Source organism: Ranitomeya imitator, chromosome 1 (genome assembly GCF_032444005.1).
Source record: "Ranitomeya imitator isolate aRanImi1 chromosome 1, aRanImi1.pri, whole genome shotgun sequence".
Lineage (NCBI taxonomy): Eukaryota > Metazoa > Chordata > Amphibia > Anura > Dendrobatidae > Ranitomeya > Ranitomeya imitator.
This window is the reverse complement of record NC_091282.1, coordinates 862,577,786-862,600,542: the sequence shown is the minus strand read 5'-3', so window position 1 is coordinate 862,600,542 and position 22,757 is coordinate 862,577,786. Positions and strand designations below refer to the sequence as shown.

Here is a 22,757-nt window from a genome sequence, read left to right as displayed (position 1 = left end):
GCTGGTTGAGGCTCTGAAGCAAGGTGAGCTCACACACATAACTTGCCTGGCCCATGCGCTTAACCTCGTGGTTCGACATTTTCTGAAAAGCTACCCGGAGTTGCCGGATCTGCTAGTGAAAGTATGCCATCTGTCTGCCCATTTTAGAAAGTCAGCTACAGCTTCAGCCTCCCTTGCCGTGCTTCAGTAGCGTTTGCAGCATCCGGCTCATTGACTGATGTGTGATGTCCCCATGTGTTGGAACTCTACACTGCATATGTTGGAAAGGATTTGTGAGCAGAAGAGGGCAGTTGTTGACTACCAATATCAACAAGGACGTCGATATTCAGGTCAGACTCCACACATAAGACCTCAGGAGTGGACTTGGATGTCAAACATATGTACCATCCTACAACACTATGAGGACTGCACCAAGATGGTGAGCGGCGATGACGCCATAATTAGCATCACCATCCCGCTTATCAGCATTCTGTAAACCTCTCTGCTCACAATTAAGGAGGATGCATTGCAGGCAGAGCATGAGAAAATGGAGCATGGAACCATACAGGGGGATTACACTCAGCCCAGCCTCATGTCTTCCCAACGTGGATTGGTACGCAATGAGGAGGAGGAAGAAGAACAGGATCTACTTTTATGTGCTATAGATGGTACTACAAGCACAGCTGTCATAACGTCTGTTCTGCGGGGATAGCCTGAGGACAGGGAGGAGGAGGATGAGGAGGAGGAAAGCATGGTCTGTCATCCTGTTGGTGAGGACACGGAAGTCGTGCCTGTTAGCAGTCTGGCACGCATGGCTGACTTTATGTTGTGCTGCGTTTCACATGACCCTCACATTATAAAATTTTTTGGTGACATTCATTACTGGTTGGTGACACTTCTAGACCCACGCTATAAGGAGAACTTTCAATCTCTTCTGCCAGAGGAAGAGAGGTGTACTAAAATGTTGCAGTACCAGAGGACCCTTGTAGCGGAATTACTTAGAAGATTCCCATGGGAGAACGCTGGCAGCAGACGTCAGAGTTTGTTGTACAACCAAGGAGTCCAAGCGAGAGAGACAGAAGTACCATCCAGCTCAGGCAGGGTAACAATGGCAAAGTTCTGGGAAAGTTTTCTCAGACCCTCCCATCGTGCCGACACAGAGGCTGTCACAAGAAGTGCAATGTTTGGGAAGATGCTGAGGGAGTACCTTGCAGATCGCACACTCCGTCCTCCTTGAACTCTAATACATTGTCTGTTTTGTGGAGGTGCTTTGTCATGTACCTCTCTTCAACCACACATGGATATCTGCTTCCTGATTTGGTCTGTTAGGTGCTATCCTCCTCCTTATACTCATCCTCATCATCCACAACCAGTACCACAGCAGGGTGAACGTATTCCGTGATGCAAAAGTCACTCAATTTTTGTGCAAGGGTGTTTTTCTGATGCCCGTTACTAATTAGAAACCAAAATAAACTCCCCGAGGTGGAACTGTCATCAAAATGAGATGTACAAATATTTTTCCCATTTATTCTTATATATTCCAGTTTTAATATCTCTGCACCGTCCTTTTATGACCTAGTGTATACCTCTACAATATGAAAATATTGAAATATGTTATATTTTATTTTTTTATATCCCTGCCTCAGAGTTGTTGCTAGGGACAAACATATCTCGTTGGTAGTGTTGAGCATTCCTGTACTGAAAATATCGGGTATCGGCCGATATTTGCTGTATCGGAATTCCGATACTGAGTTCTGATACTTTTAAGATATCAGATACCAGAATCGGAAGTTCCTATAGTGCAATGATGCACTATAATGGAGTGTGGGCGGTGTGTGGGTGGAGACTGCGTGTCTGTGTGTGCAGGCGGGGTCTGTCCGTGACTGCGGGGGGTCTGTGCGGGCATGCCGGGGGTCTGTACGGGCCTGCCAGGGGTCTGTGCGGGCCTGCCGGGGGTCTGTACAGGCCTGCCGGGGTCTGTGCGGCCTGCCGGGGGTCTGTGTGGGCCTGCCAGGGGTCTGTATGGGCCTCTCGGGGGATTGTACAGCCTGCCGGGGGGTGTTCGGCCTGCCGGGGGTCTGTACGGGCCTCTCGGGGGTCGTTGTGGCCTGCCGGGGGTCTGTACGGGCCTCTCGGGGGTCTGTGTGGCCTGACGGGGGTCTGTGTGGCATGTCGGGGGTCTGTACGAGCCTCTCGGGGGTCTGTGCTGCCTGCCGGGGGTCTGTGCCGGTGTGCAGGCATCATCCGATGGGACTACAAGTCCCATCGGGCTATGCCTGCTACAATGGCAGTGATTGACACATTAGCCAATGATGGGACAGTAGTAGTAGTCCCATCATCCGGCTAATATGTTGAATGTAAAAGAAAAAAAAACATACATACTACATACAATATACTACATACATACTACATACATACATACAACATACAACATATTACATACGTACTACATACATACATACAACATACATACATACGACATACATACAACATACTATATACTACATACATACATACAACATGCATACATACAACATACATATTACATTCATACATACAACATACATACAACATACTACATACAAACAACATACATACAACATACTACATACATACTACATACATACTACATACATACATACAACATACAACATATTACATACGTACTACATACATACATACAACATACATACATACGACATACATACAACATACTATATACTACATACATACATACAACATGCATACATACAACATACATATTACATTCATACATACAACATACATACAACATACTACATACAAACAACATACATACAACATACTACATACATACTACATACATACTACATACATACATACAACATACTACATGCATAGTACATACAACATGCGTACAACATACCACATACATACAACATACATACATACTACATACATACTACATACATACAACAGACATACAACATACTACATACATCCATACAACATACATACATCCATGCAACATACATACAACATACATACATACTACATACATACTACATACATACATACTACATGCAAACTACATACATACTACATAAATACTACACACATACTACATACATACATACTACATACATACTACATACATACTACATACATACTACATACATACATACATACATACATGCAACATACATACTGCATACATACAACATACATACTACATACATACTAGATACATACATACATGCAACATACATACTACATACATGCAACATACATACTACATATATGCTACATACATACTACATACATGCATACTACATACATACTACATACATACATTCAACATACTACATACATACTACATACATACATACTACATACATACTACATACATACATACATACTACATACATACTACATATAATACATTCATATATTATATACAATACATACATATAGACATATAGTACATATAACATAGAGTACATACTCACCATCACTTGTCATTTTGATCCCCGAAGCCAGTGTCATCTGTAAAAAATATGAAAATAACAAACAAACGCTATACTCCCTGATCCGCAGAAATCCACGAGTGTCCCATGACGATATCCCGTGGAGAACGGCAACATCTGCTGAAGCGACTGCTCTCTAGGGGCTCCAGGAACACAATGAAGGGAGGAAGCTATCCTTCCACACTGCATTCCTCTGCCACTGTAAAAAAATAATCCCTAGTCTTACTTTTGGCATTGCTGTGTGAGAAATTTTCCCACGCAGCAATTGCCATAAAGTGAGACTCTGAACTCTAGTAACCTCTCAGTGATGCACTGCAGGAGCCATTGTCTCCTGTCAGTGTATCACTGAAGGTCCTATGAGCAATGACATCACCCAATGTCACTGTTCTATAGTGGAGATCGTCGTGGGACACTCGTTATTAATTGGTCTACGACGGACAGGTAGTATACAGTTTATTATTTTACATTTTTTGCTGGCACTGAAGTATGGTAAGTATGGTTAAATGAAGAACATTACATTACATTTACTAGTATTGGATTAATAATGGATAGGCGTCTTATTGACGCCTCTACATTATTAACCCAGCTTAATGTCACCTTACAATAGCAAGGTGACATTAACCCCATATTACCCCATATCCCACCGCTACATGAGAGTGGGGAGAGAGGGGCTAAGTGCCGGAATTGGTGCATCTTACAGATGCGCCATTTCAGTGGCGGCTGCGGACTAGTATTTGTAGCCGGGGGGGGGGCAATATCCATGGCCCCTCTCTAGGCTATGAATATCAGCCCGCAGCTGCCTGCATAGCCTTTCTGGCTATAAAATATAGGGGGACCCCACGTCATTTTTTGGGGGTCCCACTATTTTAATAGCCAGTAAAGGCTATGCAGACAGCAGCGGGCAGATATTCATAGCAAGCTACAACTATTGGCCCCCGGCCGTTGGCTTTCCCCCTCTGGTGCAGAAAATTGCGCGGGAGCCCATGCCGTTTTTTTCCATTTTTTTAAATTAAATGCTCATTAAGCGTTTCATACTTGCGTCGGTACTGGTCCGTCACTATGTGTCGGGCTGATGTACCGACGCATGTTGTGAAATTTGTGCACGATGTGGGCAGCGGATGCAGTTTTTCAACGCATCCGCTGTCCATTCTGCACTTGGGGACACATTCAAAATTTTCCCAATTTTTCGGACTGACTGACCTTCATTTCTTAAAGTAATGATGGCCACTCACTTTTCTTTACTTAGCTGCTTTTTTCTTGCCATAAGACAAATTCTAACAGTCCATTCAGTAGGACTATCAACTGTGTATCCACCAGACTTCTGCACAACACAACTGATGGTCCCAACCCCATTTATAAGACAAGAAATCCCACTTATTAAACCTGACAGGGCACACCTGTGAAGTGAAAACCATTCCCGGTGACTACATCTTGAAGCTCATCAAGAGAATGTCAAGAGTGTGCAAAGCAGTCATCAAAGCAAAAGGTGGCAACTTTGAAGAACGTCGAACATAAGAGATATTTTCAGTAGTTTCACACTTTTTTGCTAAGTATATAATTCCACATGTGTTAATTCACAGTTTTGATGCCTTCAGTGTGAATGTATAATTTTCATAGTAATGAAAATACAGAACAATCTTTAAATGAGAAGGTGTGTCCAAACTTTTGGTCGTCTGTACTGTATGTATATAGTATGTATTAGTATGTATGTAGTATGTATGTTGTATGCATGTTGTATGGATGTATGTAGTATGTTGTATGTATGTTGTATGTATGTAGTATATATGTGTGTTGTATGTATGTAGTATGTATGTTGTATGTATGTATGTTGTATGTATGTATGTAGAATATAGTATGTTGTATGCATGTTGTATGTATGTGGTATGTTGTATGTATGTCGTATGTATGTATGTATGTATGTAGTATGTTGTATGTATGTAGTATACATGTAGTATGTATGTTGTATGTAGTATGTATGTTTTTGTTTTTTTTTACATTCAACACATTAGCCGGATGATGGGACTACTACTGTCCCATCATTGGCTAATGTGTCAATCACTGCCATTGTAGCAGGCATAGCCCGATGGGACTTGTAGTTGATGTCTGCACACCCGCACAGACCCCCGGCAGGCCGCACAGACCCCCGAGAGGCCCGTACAGACCCCCAGCAGGCCAAACAGACCCCCAAGAGGCCGTACAGACCCTCGGCAGGCCGCACAGACCCCCGGCAGGCCGCACAGACCCCTGAGAGGCCCATACAGACCCCCGGCAGGCCGCACAGATCCCGCCAGGCCGCACAGACCCCCGAGAGGCCCGTACAGACCCCCAGCAGACCCGCACAGACCCCCGGCAGCCTGCACAGACCCCCGAGAGACTCGTACCCCCCGCGGTCCCACACAGACACGCAGTCTCCGCCCACGCACCGCCCACACTTTTCCCCCCTCCGGAACAGGATGTACAAGGAAAGAAAGGGTTTATTTTCATTCCGATATTTGTGTCCCATTGACTTACATTGGTTTCCGGTATCGGTATCAGTGATATCCGATAATTTTTGGATATCGGCCGATCCAATCTGATCCCAATATTTCCGAATATCAGAAGGTATCACTCAACACTACTCGTTGGACCTAATCTGGCATCATATATATGAACCTGTGTTCGCCCCTCCCTTTTGTTATTTACTTTCATTGGTGGATTCACATCCTTTATTGTTTTTTTTTTTTCGGTATGATTTATCTTTATGTCTCCTCATTCTCCACTACTGGATCACTAGGCTTAACGTCTCTTGTGCCACTACAGGCAGTCCAATTTTTGGCAAGGGTGTCTATGATGCCCATAGTATATTTTTTAAAAATGTATCCCTCTTGGGGAAATGTTTGTCAGCCCATGCACTGCGTATATGGAATTTACAAGTCTAGGAGACACACTCGTTTACATGGGGCCTAGTTTTTAATGAAGCCTTCAGCAATGTCTCCTCATTCTCCACCACTAGATCACCACGCTTAACGTATTCTGTGCTGCTATAGGCAGTCCAGTTTTTTGGCAAGGGTGTCTATGATGCCCATAGTATATTTTTTAAAAAATGTATCCCCCTTGGGGAAATGTTTGTCAGCCCATGCACTGCGTGTATGGGCATTACAAGTCTAGAAGACACATTCCTTTACATTGTTCCTAGTTTTTAATGAGGCCTTCAGCAATGTCTCCTCATTCTCCACCACTAGATCACCACGCTGAATGTGTTCTGTGCTGCTATAGGCAGTTCAATTTTTTGGCAAGGGTGTCGGATGCCCATAGTATAATTTTTTTTTTAAAATGTATCCCCCTTGGGGAAATGTTTGTCAGCCCATGCACTGCGTGTATGGGCTTTACAAGTCTAGGAGACACACTCCTTTACATTGGGCCTAGTTTTTAATGAGGCCTTCAGCAATTTCTCCTCATTCTCCACCACTAGATCACCACGCTTAATGTGTTCTGTGCTGCTATAGGCAGTTCAATTTTTTGGCAAGGGTGTCTATGATGCACATAGTATAGTTTTAAAAAATGTATCCCCTTTGGGGAAATGTTTGTCAGCCCATGCACTGCGTGTATGGGCATTACAAGTCTAGGAGACACACTCCTTTACATTGGGCCTAGTTTTTAATGAGGCCTTCAGCAATGTCTCCTCATTCTCCACCACTAGATCACCACGCTTAATGTGTTCTTTGCTGCTACAGGCAGTCCAATTTTTGACAAGTCTGTCTATGATGTCCATAAAAGATTTTTTAAAAAGGTACCCCCCATGGGGAATGTTTCTCAGCCCATGCACTTCGTGTATGGGCATTACAAGTCTAGTAGACACGGTCCTTATCATTGGGCCTAGTTTTTAATTGTGCTAGGTGGGCAGTGGAGTCTATGTGCACATATCCACATAACTGCAAGGCTTGCAGGCACTGTATGTTATGTGAGTCTATAGATCTCCCTGCATACATCAAAAGGCTCCATTACTGTCGGCTGCTGCGCATTTTATATATATACCTAGCAGTGGTTATCCTTTTTTTTTAAGGTTATACCTGCTCATTTTATTTTATTTTACAGCCAGGTCATTGCAATACAAGAGCATGAAAATAACATTTTTTAACTATTTTTTGGGGACCCAGGCATCAGACATGAGTGGGCCCAAAAATCTGTCCTTTTTTTGGGGTACTATCTAATATTTTGTAGTGTCTTACAACATTTTTGGACACAATTTTGATGCCCCCAAAAACTTTAGCTGTCCCCCAAAAATTTAGCTGCAGTTGTTAAATTTATCACTGTAAGTTGTACGCCACACACATTGCATATCATTGTGCGAAATATCTTAACATTTTAGTACTCCAATTTTATTTTTGGGTGTCATAGCACCACTTTTTGACAAAATTTTGGTGTGCCAAATAAAAAAGCCACATTTTGATCAGTCTGTTATCTCTGGCTGACGCCTGGTGTATCAGTGGTGTCAAAATCCATGCTTTGCAGGCATATGTTGCATTCTTCTGTCTGCTATCTTTGGTTTACTCAGTAGTTATTGTTTAAAAAAAATATATATATGTATATATATACAGTTTGTTATCTCCGTCACATGCCTGGTTTATCTGTGGTGTCAAAATCTTCTGTTCGCAGGCATACGTTGCATTTTACCCTAAAAAAAATTAAAGAAAATTTATACAGTCTGTTATGTCAGGCTGAGGCCTGGTGTATGTGTAGTGGAAAAATCGTAGCTTCGCAGGCATAAGTTGCATAGTTCTGTCTGCTAGCCTTGTTCTACTCTTTTTTTCTTTTTTTTTAAATTCCTCCAAAGCCCCCCAAAAAAGTCCTCGACGTCAACCAACACCGCCCGGTTCATCTTGATGCGAATTTGCTGTGTGATCTTTAACATGTTCTGCAGAAGTGCGTTTGGTGCGTGCTAATTTCTCCAAGTTCAAAAGAGCAACCAATTATTCATATCTCGGGGGGCTAATCAGGACTGGACCCCTCAGCTCTTGCAACCAATCAGCAAACTGTGGATTATATTCAGCATATTTGTCTTTTTGCAGGATTTATTTCCGGAGGTGTGATTCTCCCTTCAAACTGTAGCAGTTCAGTATCAAAATTCAGCCCCAGTCACGTAGCTCTTTCTGACTGTTCTCATCCTTGTGTATGTAGTTCATGAACTTCCCAACTTGCCGCTCCCTCTGTTCTGGTGGTAAGCGTGTGTGAACGGCTAGGTCTTTCACGATGTTGAAGTCGTTTCTCATTCTGATGGTCAGACCTGTTAGGTTACAGAACCCTGGCACCTGTACGAAAGCACCGTCTGGCTCCCAGCTTGGGCTTCCAGGAGATGTTCATGATTAGCTGCTGGATCACATCTTTCACTTGTTCATTGTATTGGTCCTTATAGTAGTCCACAAAGCTGATCTCGCTTCCGTCTGCCTTCTTGAAGGTGGACGCTGTAGTCATATTCCAGGCGATCAAGTCTATACGGTAGGTTTTTAGTGTTGTTCTTGGTGAGGACAATCTGTCAGATCAGTTCCTTGCAGCAGGCATCCTGGAACCTCTGAGGGCCACACGAGAAGTAGAGGCTGCTCATGATGTCATGCACAGTCTCATTTCTGAGGACTTTATAGTTGACATGAATGCTCAACATGATGCTATACTCATACTGGAGGATGGAGGAGGAAAACCCAGTGCAGATGGCGAGTCGGTGGGCTCTGACTTCAGTGGCGTCGCCCGGGTTGTAATAGTTGTGTCCTATCTGCTTCATATCCATTATCTTCAGGAGTCTTCAGAAAATGATGTTATAGAAATGGAGGCAGGTGGGCGAGGTCGATGGAAGCTTGTTGGTCAGTGTGCTTGTTATCAGCACGTTCTCTCCATTTTGAGTTTGGCTGAAAACCCTCGGTGACCTTATTCAGTCTTTTTAGTAAAAACAACGCTCCATCAAATACCCACATCTTCCCGATGGTTTCTTTATGCTGGTACAGGAGGCCATACCGCAAATGCTTGGACTCCATGGTGGGGTTGAAGTCAATGTGATACTGATACAGGGCCCACTGTGGTTCGGACACCAGCTTGATGTGGTTGGTCACAAGAGCAATCTTGGTTCCAGAGGAGCCAGCTGTCGATTTGTGGATGTGTTCGATAGCCTGCTGGGTGTTCACCCCGACGTGATGGAAATCACGCTTACGGCCTCCCTGTTCCTCGATAGATACTTCTGCAAGCTGGTTGACATCTGCAGAACCTCAGGCGATGGTGTCTCTGCTGCTGCCGGTGGACCTCTCTGGCACCCTCTTCAGATGAGCAAAGGCTGCTGAGATCTGACTGCTGGCCCGGGGCTGATGCACCTGTCCAGGTAGTCTTTGTGGGGCCTGCTCCTGCACACAAGCTCGGCCGTGGACCTGGGATCTTGCTCATCAGCTCATCTTTTACTTCGTACACAAACCACGCACTAGTGTATATTGTGCCTAGTTTTTAATGAGGCCTTCATCAATGTTTCCTCATTCTCCACCACTAGATCACCATGGTGAACATGTTGTATGCTGCTACAGCCATTCAATTTTTGTGTAAGGGTGTTCATGATACCCATAAATAATTTTTTAAAACTGTAACCCCCATGGGGAAATGTTTGTCAGCCCATGCACTTCGTGTTTGAGCATTACAAGTCTAGGAGGCACGCCAGAGGCGTAGCTAGAGCTTTTGCCGCCCGGGGCTGCTCCCGAGTTTGGCGCCCCCCCCCCCCCCCTCCCCCCCCCCCCCCCTGCTCAATACACACAAAGGTACCAAAAATAGTTTTCCTGTTTTGTAGAACTTAAACTGGGCCTAATGGTGTCACCCCCACATGCCAAACCTGTGACTTTTAAATAATTAAAATCAGAGAGAACAAATGACCGCCATACACAACAGAATCCACTATACCAAGACCAATAATATCACATACAGGAAGAAACACCACCACACCATGACCAGACCACATAGGGACCAAATAATACTATATACAAGGGACAAATACCGCCTCACCATGACCAGATCACATATTACCACCACTTGGTGACCAAATAGTACATACAAGGGACAAATACCACAACACCATTTCCAGACCACATATTACCACCACATAGTGACTGAATACTACAATACTGATCAGTAATAAAAAAAAAGCACCATACTATCACCATAAGTGCCATTATACACAGGAGATCTGTACTTAGTATGCAGTGTCTGTGTAGAGGTAATACTGAGATCACTGGTGATATTATACACAGGAGCTCTGCATATAATGTATAGGTACAGTGATCACTGGTGACATTGTACACAGGACCTTTGTATATAGTATACAGTATATAGTGTCAGTGTATAGGTAACACTGACTCACCAGTGACGTCTCTAGATGAAGTCCTTCATCTTTTATCCAGCACAGACCGCCATCATTTCTTCTAGCCAGGACTCGTTTCTGCAGGAAATAACACAGTTATCTCGAGCTCCGCTTGTAGAACACATTACTTAATTTTTAACAACTTCTACATTACACCACGAAGAAAAAAAGGCGATATAGTGTCACTCTGCACAGTAACAGGACCGCCCCCCATTTAAAACAGTATACTCAAAAAAAAAAATAAATACATCACTGCAGTAATAATATCCCTTAATTAGCCCCTATGGTAATATCCCCCATCCTGGCCCCGTTTATCTCATTCCTGGCTCCAGCCATATGTTCTCCCATCCTGCCCTCATGAGTATCCATTCTACCCCATATGATCTCCCCATCCTGCCCCATCAGTCTCCATCGTATCCATCCTGCCCCATGTCTTTCATTCTGCCCCGTGTCTCCAATCATGCCCCGTATCTACATTCTGCCCATGCCTCAAGTCCTGCCCCCAGTGTGTCCAGCATATTACCCCCATGTTGTCCAGCAATCTGCCCCAGTGTGTCCAGCAATCTGCCCCAGTGTGTCCAGCAATCTGCCCCAGTGTGTCCAGCAATCTGCCCCAGTGTGTCCAGCAATCTGCCCCAGTGTGTCCAGCATTGTCCCAGTGTGTCCAGCATTGCCGCCAGTGTGTCCAGCAATCTGCCCCAGTGTCCAGCATTGCCCAGTGTGTCCAGAAATCTGCCCCAGTCTGTCCAGAAATCTGCCCCAGTGTCCAGCATTGCCCAGTGTGTCCATAAATCTGCCCCAGTCTGTCCAGAAATCTGCCCCAGTGTCCAGCATTGCCCAGTGTGTCCAGAAATCTGCCCCAGTCTGTCCAGAAATCTGCCCCAGTGTCCAGCATTGCCCAGTGTGTCCAGAAATCTGCCCCAGTCTGTCCAGAAATCTGCCCCAGTGTCCAGCATTGCCCAGTGTGTCCAGAAATCTGCCCCAGTCTGTCCAGAAATCTGCCCCAGTGTCCAGCATTGCCCAGTGTGTCCATAAATCTGCCCCAGTCTGTCCAGAAATCTGCCCCAGTGTCCAGCATTGCCCAGTGTGTCCAGAAATCTGCCCCAGTCTGTCCAGAAATCTGCCCCAGTGTCCAGCATTGCCCAGTGTGTCCAGAAATCTGCCCCAGTCTGTCCAGAAATCTGCCCCAGTGTCCAGCATTGCCCAGTGTGTCCAGAAATCTGCCCCAGTCTGTCCAGAAATCTGCCCCAGTGTCCAGCATTGCCCAGTGTGTCCATAAATCTGCCCCAGTCTGTCCAGAAATCTGCCCCAGTGTCCAGCATTGCCCAGTGTGTCCATAAATCTGCCCCAGTCTGTCCAGAAATCTGCCCCAGTGTCCAGCATTGCCCAGTGTGTCCAGAAATCTGCCCCAGGGTCTCCAGCATTGCCCCCAGACAGACATAAAGAAAAAAAAAAAAAAGTAAAATCCTCACCTCTCCCGTTCCCAGTGCAGGTCCGGTGCAGTCAGCGTCTCTCCGGCTCTGCGACGATCAGGACAGAGAGGCTGAGCGCGCAGTGATGATACAATCGCACCCTCTGCCCTGAGACGTCGCAGAGTCAGAGGGCGCTGAAGACGCTGGCTGCAGCTACCGCGCAGCCGCAGGAACCAGGAGAGGTGAGTATTATTAGCGCTGGCACCGGGGGAAGGGGGCGGGCGCCCGAAGACTTAAAGGGCCCACGTTTTTTTTTTTTTCTCCTCCTTCTGCAGCGCCGGCCGACCCGCCCCCCGCAGTGTGCCGCCCGGGGCGGCCCGCCCCCCCCGCACCCCCCTTCCTACGCCACTGAGGCACGCTCCTTTACATTGGGCCTATTTTTTAATGAGGCCTTCATTCACGTCTCATCATCCACCGCCACTATATAACCAGGGTTTACGTGTTTCGTGCTGCTACAGCCAGTCTATTTTTGGGCAAAGGTGTCTATGATCCCCATAATTTTTTTTTTTTTAAATGTACCCCCATGGGTAAATGTTTGTCAGCCCATGCACTTAGTGTATGGGCATTACAAGCCTAGGAGACCAGCTCCTTTAAATTGGGCCTATTTTTAATGAGGCCTTCCTCCACGTCCCATCATCCACCGCCACTGGATCACCAGGGTTAATATGTTCCATGCTGCTACAGCCAGTCTATTTTTTGGCAAGGGTGTCTTCGATCCCCATAAAATGTTTTTAAAAATGTACCCCCCATGGGGAAATGTTTGTCAGCCCATGCAGTGTACGGGCATTATGAGTCTAGAAGACCCGTCCTTTGTAATGGGCCAGTTTTAATATGAGCCTCCTCCTTGTTTCTTCCAATGGGGGATTGGGGTGCATGCAAATTTGGGTCAAGGCGGCCCTTGCATTCAATGCATAAGGAAACAGTATGGCAAGATCAACTGAAGAATGTGAAGTGGGTTCTGTGGCCATACAGTACCTGGGTTCAAAGGCTTCTTGGGGTTCATATGACTTGGTAGCAGGGCATGCCTTGCAGTCAATGCATAAAACAGTATGGTAGTACAAAATGAATAATGTGAAGTGGATTTTCCTGTGGCCATCCAGTACCTGGGTGCAAAGGATTCTTGGGGTGCATATGACTTGATAGCAGGGCAGGCTTTGCATTCAATGCAACATTTTTTCAGGAAGCCCTTCTGTACCTCTCGTGAAAGGGGTATTGGGGTGCGTCATAATTTTTGGCAGCCCTGCTACTCACTGCATAGGTAATAACAGCATGTTTAATAATGGCCCTTTAAGAATATTAATGTCCCCTGATGCCCCTCTAAAAATAGGCTTTGTGACTTTAAGAGTCCCTTCTTCATAAATGAAACAAGATGTGTCTCCTTATGTGTCACACACCACACGGCCAGCTAGGATTGTTAAATGTTACAATTACATTTCCCAGTGAATGCATTTGTATTGGTTGAAAGCAATGTTAAAGTTAAAAAACGCATCAAAAACGCTGCGTGTGAACATAGCCCAAGTGGTGGAGGAACATTTTGCTCTGGGGTTAATTATTTTGCCTTATATACAAGTCATTACCCTAGAAAGGATGTACCTTAACATATTTCCCAGCAAAATCCATTTTGGTTTAGTTTTTTGTATGTTTTTTGGTGCACCTGTAAAAATGGCATGAAACTCTGACAACATTGTTTACAGCTGTGAACTACAAGTCAGAAATGCTTCCAGGGGCGATCCCCTGGTTGTTTCCATGTTATTTGAGCAGTGTTTCCATCATTTTCAGACCTTTTTTTACCTTAAAGGGCTCGGTGCTCGGGTCAAGTACCCGAGGATTCCAATTTGCTCGTCCCGAGCAATGAGCAACCGAGCATTTTAGTGCCCATCACTAGTTCAAAACAAAAAATACAGGGCACATAATGAATAGTGTGGTATCTCCATCAGACGCCTCATCTATCTGTGGCCTACAAATTGTGTCATTTGAGGCCTCCATTCAACTGTTTTTGCTGTCTGTTACCCAAGTTCTATATACTATTTTGCATTAAAAAATAAATTATAAAGGCCGCATATTTAACAGTGTGGTATCTCCGTCAGACGCCTCATCTATCTGTGGGCTACAAATTGTGGCATTTGAGGTCTCCATTCAACAGTTTTTGCTGTCTGTTACCCTAGTTCTATACACTATTTTGCGTAAAAAAAAAAAAAAAAAACAGGCCACATATTGAACAGTGTGGTATGTCCGTCAGACGCCTCATCTATCTGTGGGCTACAAATTGTGGCATTTCAGACCTCCATTCAACTGTTTTTGCTGTGTCTTAAGGTACCTTCACACTGAACAACTTAACAACGATATCGCTAGCGATCCGTGACGTTGCAGCATCCTGGATAGCGATATCGTTGTGTTTGACACGCAGCAGCGATCTGGATCCTGCTGTGACATCGTTGGTCGGAGCAGAAAGGCCAGAACTTTATTTCGTCGCTGGATCTCCTGCAGACATCGCTGAATCGGCGAGTGTGACGCCGATTCAGCGATGTGTTCACTGGTAACCAGGGTAAACATCGGGTTACTAAGCACGGCCCTGTGCTTAGTAACCCGATGTTTACCCTGGGTACCCGGGGACTTCGGCATCGTTCTTCGCTGGAGAGCTGTCTGTGTGACAGCTCTCCGGCGACCACACAGCGACACTGCAGCGATCGGCATCGTTGTCTAGATCGCTGCAGCGTCGCTAAATGTAACGGTACCTTTACTCTAGTTATTAATGAGTGAACAATCAGCTCACCCCTGATGCGTAATTCCAGTCCAGGATAGGAGCACAGAAATCCTGCTGCTGCACAGCACTTGGAAACTTGAACAGTGTGAAAATGGATCCAGCTCACCCACCAGGGTGCTGATAAAAATCTTTCAAGCGGTTTTATTTGGAAAAATTCTTTTTAAAATGGTACAACATCAATTAGGACGTCTCAGACAACATTGGAAATATAAAATAGGGGGTGATGTATAATAATAACCATATGTGTTTTGAACAATAAAGTTTTTGAACATTGGTAATTTTTATCAACTCCCTGGTGTGTGAACTGGATCCATTTTCACACCGTTCAAGTTACCCTAGTTATTGATAACAGTTTGCTAAAAAAAATTGCTACCTACAGTCAAGATATTTTAAACTGTGGTTTTCCCGCACACATATCACATATAAGTTCAGCCATTTGTAGTGAACGTGGAAATATTGTGGTCCATTTACAATGGGCACATGGCAAGGGACTGGGGAGTGGATGTGATGGTGCATGCAGAGGTCGAGTCCGTGGGCAAGCTGAAATTGTGCCACAACAAACACCCACATCTTCTCCCCTGACCTACCTGTCCAAATTACTAGGGTACCACAGAACACCACTATTGAACCAAGAGCAGTGTCCAGAGGTTGTTGGATGGATAGTGGATAATGCTTCCAGTCACTTTGCCACCACCAGCAACCTTTCTTCCACATGGACAAGTCAGAGTAGCTGTGAGTCTGGACCGCATATTCCTCACTAGTGTTGAGCATTCCGATACCGCAAGCATCGGGTATCGGCCGATACTTGCGGTATCGGAATTCCGATACCGAGATCCGATACTTTTGTGGTATCGGGTATCGGTATCGGATCCATAGGGATGTGTAAAATAAAGAATTAAAATAAAAAATATTGATATATTCACCTCTCCGGCGGCCCCTGGACATCACGCTAGTAACCGGCAGGCTTCTTTGTTTAAAATGAGCGCCTTTAGGACCTGCGAATGACGTCGCGGCTTCTGATTGGTTGCGTGCCGCTCATGTGACCGCCACGCGACCAATCAGAAGCCGCGACGTCATTCTCATTCACTAAACTCCTAATTCTAGGAATTTAGGACCTGCGAATGATGTCGCGGCTTCTGATTGGTCGCGTGGCGGTCACATGAGCGGCACGCGACCAATCAGAAGCCGCGACGTCATTCGCAGGTCCTAAAGGCGCTCATTTTAAACAAAGAAGCCTGCCGGTTACCAGCGTGATGTCCAGGGGCCGCCGGAGAGGTGAATATATCAATATTTTTTATTTTAATTCTTTATTTTACACCTTAATATGGATCCCAGGGCCTGAAGGAGAGTTTCCTCTCCTTCAGACCCTGGGAACCATCAAGATACCTTCCGATACTTGGTGTCCCATTGACTTGTATTGCTATTGGATATCGGTATCGGCGATATCCGATATTTTTCGGGTATCGGTCGATACTATCCGATACCGATACTTTCAAGTATCGGACGGTATCGCTCAACACTATTCCTCACCTTGATCCTCATTCCTCCTGTTATGCTGAGTATCCAGAGACCACTTGGAGCACCCCCAGACACAGGGCCACAGGTTACTCGGTACCGGTCCTTTCTGTCTCAGTTCTGGGGTTGTCACGGTGGCTGGACCCGGTCCGTGACCCTGCTAAGGGGCGTCCAATAAAAGGTGATGCGAGTCTGTCAATGTTTCGTGACGCCACCTGTGGTGTTCGGTCAGGGTGACCAGCGCTGCTTGGGGTCCGCTGGGGTGATGTGATGGCAGCTAGATGGTATACCTTCCCACAGGTGAAGTATGTCCCCAGGGCTTCCCAGTAAGGTGGATGGTGATGGTGTGAGGTGCAGACAATAACGAGGACACAGGGTTGCAGTCTCTTTACCTCTTTACTGAAGACTTCAGGATCCTCAATCCAGAGCACGGTTAAAAGGGCTGTCTGAGACCGGCCGGTCCGATGGCACATCCAGAGTTCCCTTTACAGGTGGAAATCCTTGCCTACCACTAGCGCCTGTGTGTTGTAGTGCTACCCTGCTGAGCATTCGGAATAGTCCTCACAACTTAGTCCTCAAAACCAGGGATTCAAGCTTCAGGAGGCTAATTTGCATATTCCAGGTGCCTTCTGGGAGAAGCGAAGTCTCCCTAAGCTAGAAGATCGTTGGGTACAGCCGGGACCAGCTGCTTCGAAAGCATCACCAAACCAGGGATTCAAGCTTCAGGAGGCTAATTTGCATATTCCAGGTGCCTTCTGGGAGAAGCGAAGTCTCCCTAAGCTAGAAGATCGTTGGGTACAGCCGGGACCAGCTGCTTCGAAAGCATCACCAAACCAGGGATTCAAGCTTCAGGAGGCTAATTTGCATATTCCAGGTGCCTTCTGGGAGAAGCGAAGTCTCCCTAAGCTAGAAGATCGTTGGGTACAGCCGGGACCAGCTGCTTCGAAAGCATCACCAAACCAGGGATTCAAGCTTCAGGAGGCTAATTTGCATATTCCAGGTGCCTTCTGGGAGAAGCGAAGTCTCCCTAAGCTAGAAGATCGTTGGGTACAGCCGGGACCAGCTGCTTCGAAAGCATCACCAAACCAGGGATTCAAGCTTCAGGAGGCTAATTTGCATATTCCAGGTGCCTTCTGGGAGAAGCGAAGTCTCCCTAAGCTAGAAGATCGTTGGGTACAGCCGGGACCAGCTGCTTCGAAAGCATCACCAAACCAGGGATTCAAGCTTCAGGAGGCTAATTTGCATATTCCAGGTGCCTTCTGGGTGAAGCGAAGTCTCCCTAAGCTAGAAGATCGTTGGGTACAGCCGGGACCAGCTGCTTCGAAAGCATCACCAAACTGCGCGCCGTAAGGCGCGCGAATTTTTGCCTGTAGGACATTATTGCAAGAGAGCTTGGCTGAGTAGATTACACAAGAAGGAAAACACACAGCAAGTCAGCAGGATCTAGGAGCAACATGGCAGATGTGACAACCTACATGGTGAGCTGCAGCATGTGCTACATGTTCACAGATCGACCAGAAGAAGAATCCAATTTCACCTGTCAGAAGTGTAGACTAGTGGCCCTTTTAGAAGAAAAGGTGCGGGGTCTGGAAGAAAGAATAGCAACTTTGAAACTCATCAAAGAGAATGAAGACTTTCTAGACAGAACAGAAGCATCTCTACTGGTCACAGAAGGTGCAAAAAGTGTCAGAGAACCTCCAAAAGCAGATGAGTGGAAGCATGTGACCAAAAGAAGCAAGAAGACCATGGAGAAATCACCAACCACACAACTGAAGAACCGATATCAAATCTTTGTAGAGGATGAAGATGGCACACCTAAGGATGAAGCAATACCAGCAAGCAAAAAAGAAAAGGGCACACAGCAACAAGTGACAGCAAAAAGTACAGCCAAGAAGCAACGAAGAGTGGTGGTGGTGGGAGACTCACTACTGAGAGGCACAGAAGCAGCCATCTGCAGACCGGACATAACTGCAAGAGAAGTATGCTGCCTTCCAGGTGCGATGATCAAGGATGTGACCGATAGGATACCAAAGCTCTTCAGCTCCAAGGACGTCCACCCATTTCTTCTGATACATGTTGGCACCAATGACACGGCAAGGAAGGACCTACCGACAATCTGCAAGGACTTTGAAGAGTTGGGGAAGAAAGTAAAGGAACTGGATGCACAGGTAGTTTTTTCTTCTATCCTTCCAGTAGATGGGCATGGCACCAGGAGATGGAACAGGATCCTTGATGCAAACAACTGGCTAAGACGATGGTGCAGACAACAAGGATTTGGATTCCTGGACCACGGTGTGAATTACTGGTATGATGGACTCCTCGCCAGAGACGGACTACACCTCAACAAACCTGGGAAACACACATTCGCCAGAAGACTCGCTACACTCATCAGGAGGGCGTTAAACTAGAAGAAGAGGGGACGGGAAGAAAAACATTAGACTCGTACAAAGACGACCCAGGAAAACATACTCAGAAGGGAGGTAAGAACATTTCTAAAACAATCCACAGTGAGGAGATTGGAACAAAACAAAATCCTCTAAACTGCATGCTCGCAAACGCCAGAAGCCTGACAAACAAGATGGAAGAACTAGAAGCAGAAATATCTACAGGTAACTTTGACATAGTGGGAATAACCGAGACATGGTTAGATGAAAGCTATGACTGGGCAGTTAACTTACAGGGTTACAGTCTGTTTAGAAAGGATCGTAAAAATCGGAGAGGAGGAGGGGTTTGTCTCTATGTAAAGTCTTGTCTAAAGTCCACTTTAAGGGAGGATATTAGTGAAGGGAATGAAGATGTCGAGTCCATATGGGTTGAAATTCATGGAGGGAAAAATGGTAACAAAATTCTCATTGGGGTCTGTTACAAACCCCCAAATATAACAGAAAGCATGGAAAGTCTACTTCTAAAGCAGATAGATGAAGCTGCAACCCATAATGAGGTCCTGGTTATGGGGGACTTTAACTACCCAGATATTAACTGGGAAACAGAAACCTGTGAAACCCATAAAGGCAACAGGTTTCTGCTAATAACCAAGAAAAATTATCTTTCACAATTGGTGCAGAATCCAACCAGAGGAGCAGCACTTTTAGACCTAATACTATCTAATAGACCTGACAGAATAACAAATCTGCAGGTGGTTGGGCATTTAGGAAATAGCGACCACAATATTGTGCAGTTTCACCTGTCTTTCACTAGGGGGACTTGTCAGGGAGTCACAAAAACATTGAACTTTAGGAAGGCAAAGTTTGAACAGCTTAGAGATGCCCTTAATCTGGTAGACTGGGACAATATCCTCAGAAATGAGAATACAGATAATAAATGGGAAATGTTTAAGAACATCCTAAATAGGCAGTGTAAGCGGTTTATACCTTGTGGGAATAAAAGGACTAGAAATAGGAAAAACCCAATGTGGCTAAACAAAGAAGTAAGACAGGCAATTAACAGTAAAAAGAAAGCATTTGCACTACTAAAGCAGGATGGCACCATTGAAGCTCTAAAAAACTATAGGGAGAAAAATACTTTATCTAAAAAACTAATTAAAGCTGCCAAAAAGGAAACAGAGAAGCACATTGCTAAGGAGAGTAAAACTAATCCCAAACTGTTCTTCAACTATATCAATAGTAAAAGAATAAAAACTGAAAATGTAGGCCCCTTAAAAAATAGTGAGGAAAGAATGGTTGTAGATGACGAGGAAAAAGCTAACATGTTAAACACCTTCTTCTCCACGGTATTCACGGTGGAAAATGAAATGCTAGGTGAAATCCCAAGAAACAATGAAAACCCTATATTAAGGGTCACCAATCTAACCCAAGAAGAGGTGCGAAACCGGCTAAATAAGATTAAAATAGATAAATCTCCGGGTCCGGATGGCATACACCCACGAGTACTAAGAGAACTAAGTAATGTAATAGATAAACCATTATTTCTTATTTTTAGTGACTCTATAGCGACAGGGTCTGTTCCGCAGGACTGGCGCATAGCAAATGTGGTGCCAATATTCAAAAAGGGCTCTAAAAGTGAACCTGGAAATTATAGGCCAGTAAGTCTAACCTCTATTGTTGGTAAAATATTTGAAGGGTTTCTGAGGGATGTTATTCTGGATTATCTCAATGAGAATAACTGTTTAACTCCATATCAGCATGGGTTTATGAGAAATCGCTCCTGTCAAACCAATCTAATCAGTTTTTATGAAGAGGTAAGCTATAGACTGGACCACGGTGAGTCATTGGACGTGGTATATCTCGATTTTTCCAAAGCGTTTGATACCGTGCCGCACAAGAGGTTGGTACACAAAATGAGAATGCTTGGTCTGGGGGAAATTGTGTGTCAATGGGTTAGTAACTGGCTTAGTGATAGAAAGCAGAGGGTGGTTATAAATGGTATAGTCTCTAACTGGGTCGCTGTGACCAGTGGGGTACCGCAGGGGTCAGTATTGGGACCTGTTCTCTTCAACATATTCATTAATGATCTGGTAGAAGGTTTACACAGTAAAATATCGATATTTGCAGATGATACAAAACTATGTAAAGCAGTTAATACAAGAGAAGATAGTATTCTGCTACAGATGGATCTGGATAAGTTGGAAACTTGGGCTGAAAGGTGGCAGATGAGGTTTAACAATGATATATGTAAGGTTATACACATGGGAAGAGGGAATCAATATCACCATTACACACTGAACGGGAAACCACTGGGTAAATCTGACAGGGAGAAGGACTTGGGGATCCTAGTTAATGATAAACTTACCTGGAGCAGCCAGTGCCAGGCAGCAGCTGCCAAGGCAAACAGGATCATGGGGTGCATTAAAAGAGGTCTGGATACACATGATGAGAGCATTATACTGCCTCTGTACAAATCCCTAGTTAGACCGCACATGGAGTACTGTGTCCAGTTTTGGGCACCGGTGCTCAGGAAGGATATAATGGAACTAGAGAGAGTACAAAGGAGGGCAACAAAATTAATAAAGGGGATGGGAGAACTACAATACCCAGATAGATTAGCGAAATTAGGATTATTTAGTCTAGAAAAAAGACGACTGAGGGGCGATCTAATAACCATGTATAAGTATATAAGGGGACAATACAAATATCTCGCTGAGGATCTGTTTATACCAAGGAAGGTGACGGGCACAAGGGGGCATTCTTTGCGTCTGGAGGAGAGAAGGTTTTTCCACCAACATAGAAGAGGATTCTTTACTGTTAGGGCAGTGAGAATCTGGAATTGCTTGCCTGAGGAGGTGGTGATGGCGAACTCAGTCGAGGGGTTCAAGAGAGGCCTGGATGTCTTCCTGGAGCAGAACAATATTGTATCATACAATTATTAGGTTCTGTAAAAGGACGTAGATCTGGGGATTTATTATGACGGAATATAGGCTGAACTGGATGGACAAATGTCTTTTTTCGGCCTTACTAACTATGTTACTATGTTACTATGTAACTTCTGTTCTCATTCGTTCATTCTTTCTAGTGCTTTCTAATTCTTTCTCTTTCGTTCCAGATGTTTCTAGTTTCTCATCCCCCAGGTATGTTATGGCTAGGACGTACCCGTATGACGGGAAGGCTCGGAGCTCTTCCGGGACCCTAGAGACACCCCTCTCCATGCGTTGCCCCCTATGTCTGCGTAGGAAATTTAAGGTAGACAGCCAACCTATAATTAACTGTCCTGCGGAGTTTGAAGTAAGGCATAGAGTCAGTTACTTCCTCTGTGTTCCGGCCACCGGCTGCGCACCTCAGTAGCCACACGGGATGTTGCCTGAATCCAACCCAGTCAGCTTCTGGCTAACTTCCTATCCAACCCCTAGTTTTACCAGTGTGAGGAGTGACCCAATAAATAAAGCCTTTTTCTCCCCCGAGTGGCCGGAGTGTGAAGTGTAATGTGTGCTGGTGATACCTGGTCAGAAGAACTCCTTTAGTGCCATCAGACGTACCATCACCCCCCTTAGCGGCAGAGCGTCATACTGTAACAACCAGGCGCTGCACTCCCCCCCGGTTAAATCCAGTACTCCTGGACTGGGAAGAAGAACAACAATACATGTCAGCAAAAGACATACAAAATTTTGGAATGCTTGAAACAAGTAAATATAACAAGGCTTCCCTTTATGGGAGGTGAGGACACTTGAACGTTACAAACAAAAACAAGGTTAAATATTTTTAAAT

The 22,757-nt window shown here is 45.0% G+C and overlaps 1 pseudogene; it reads right to left on the bottom strand.

The window, feature by feature from the left end:
• Window positions 1-8,250: 8,250 nt before the first annotated feature.
• On the bottom strand, window positions 8,251-10,053 carry LOC138649175 (piwi-like protein 1 pseudogene; annotated as a pseudogene).
• Window positions 10,054-22,757: the final 12,704 nt, after the last annotated feature.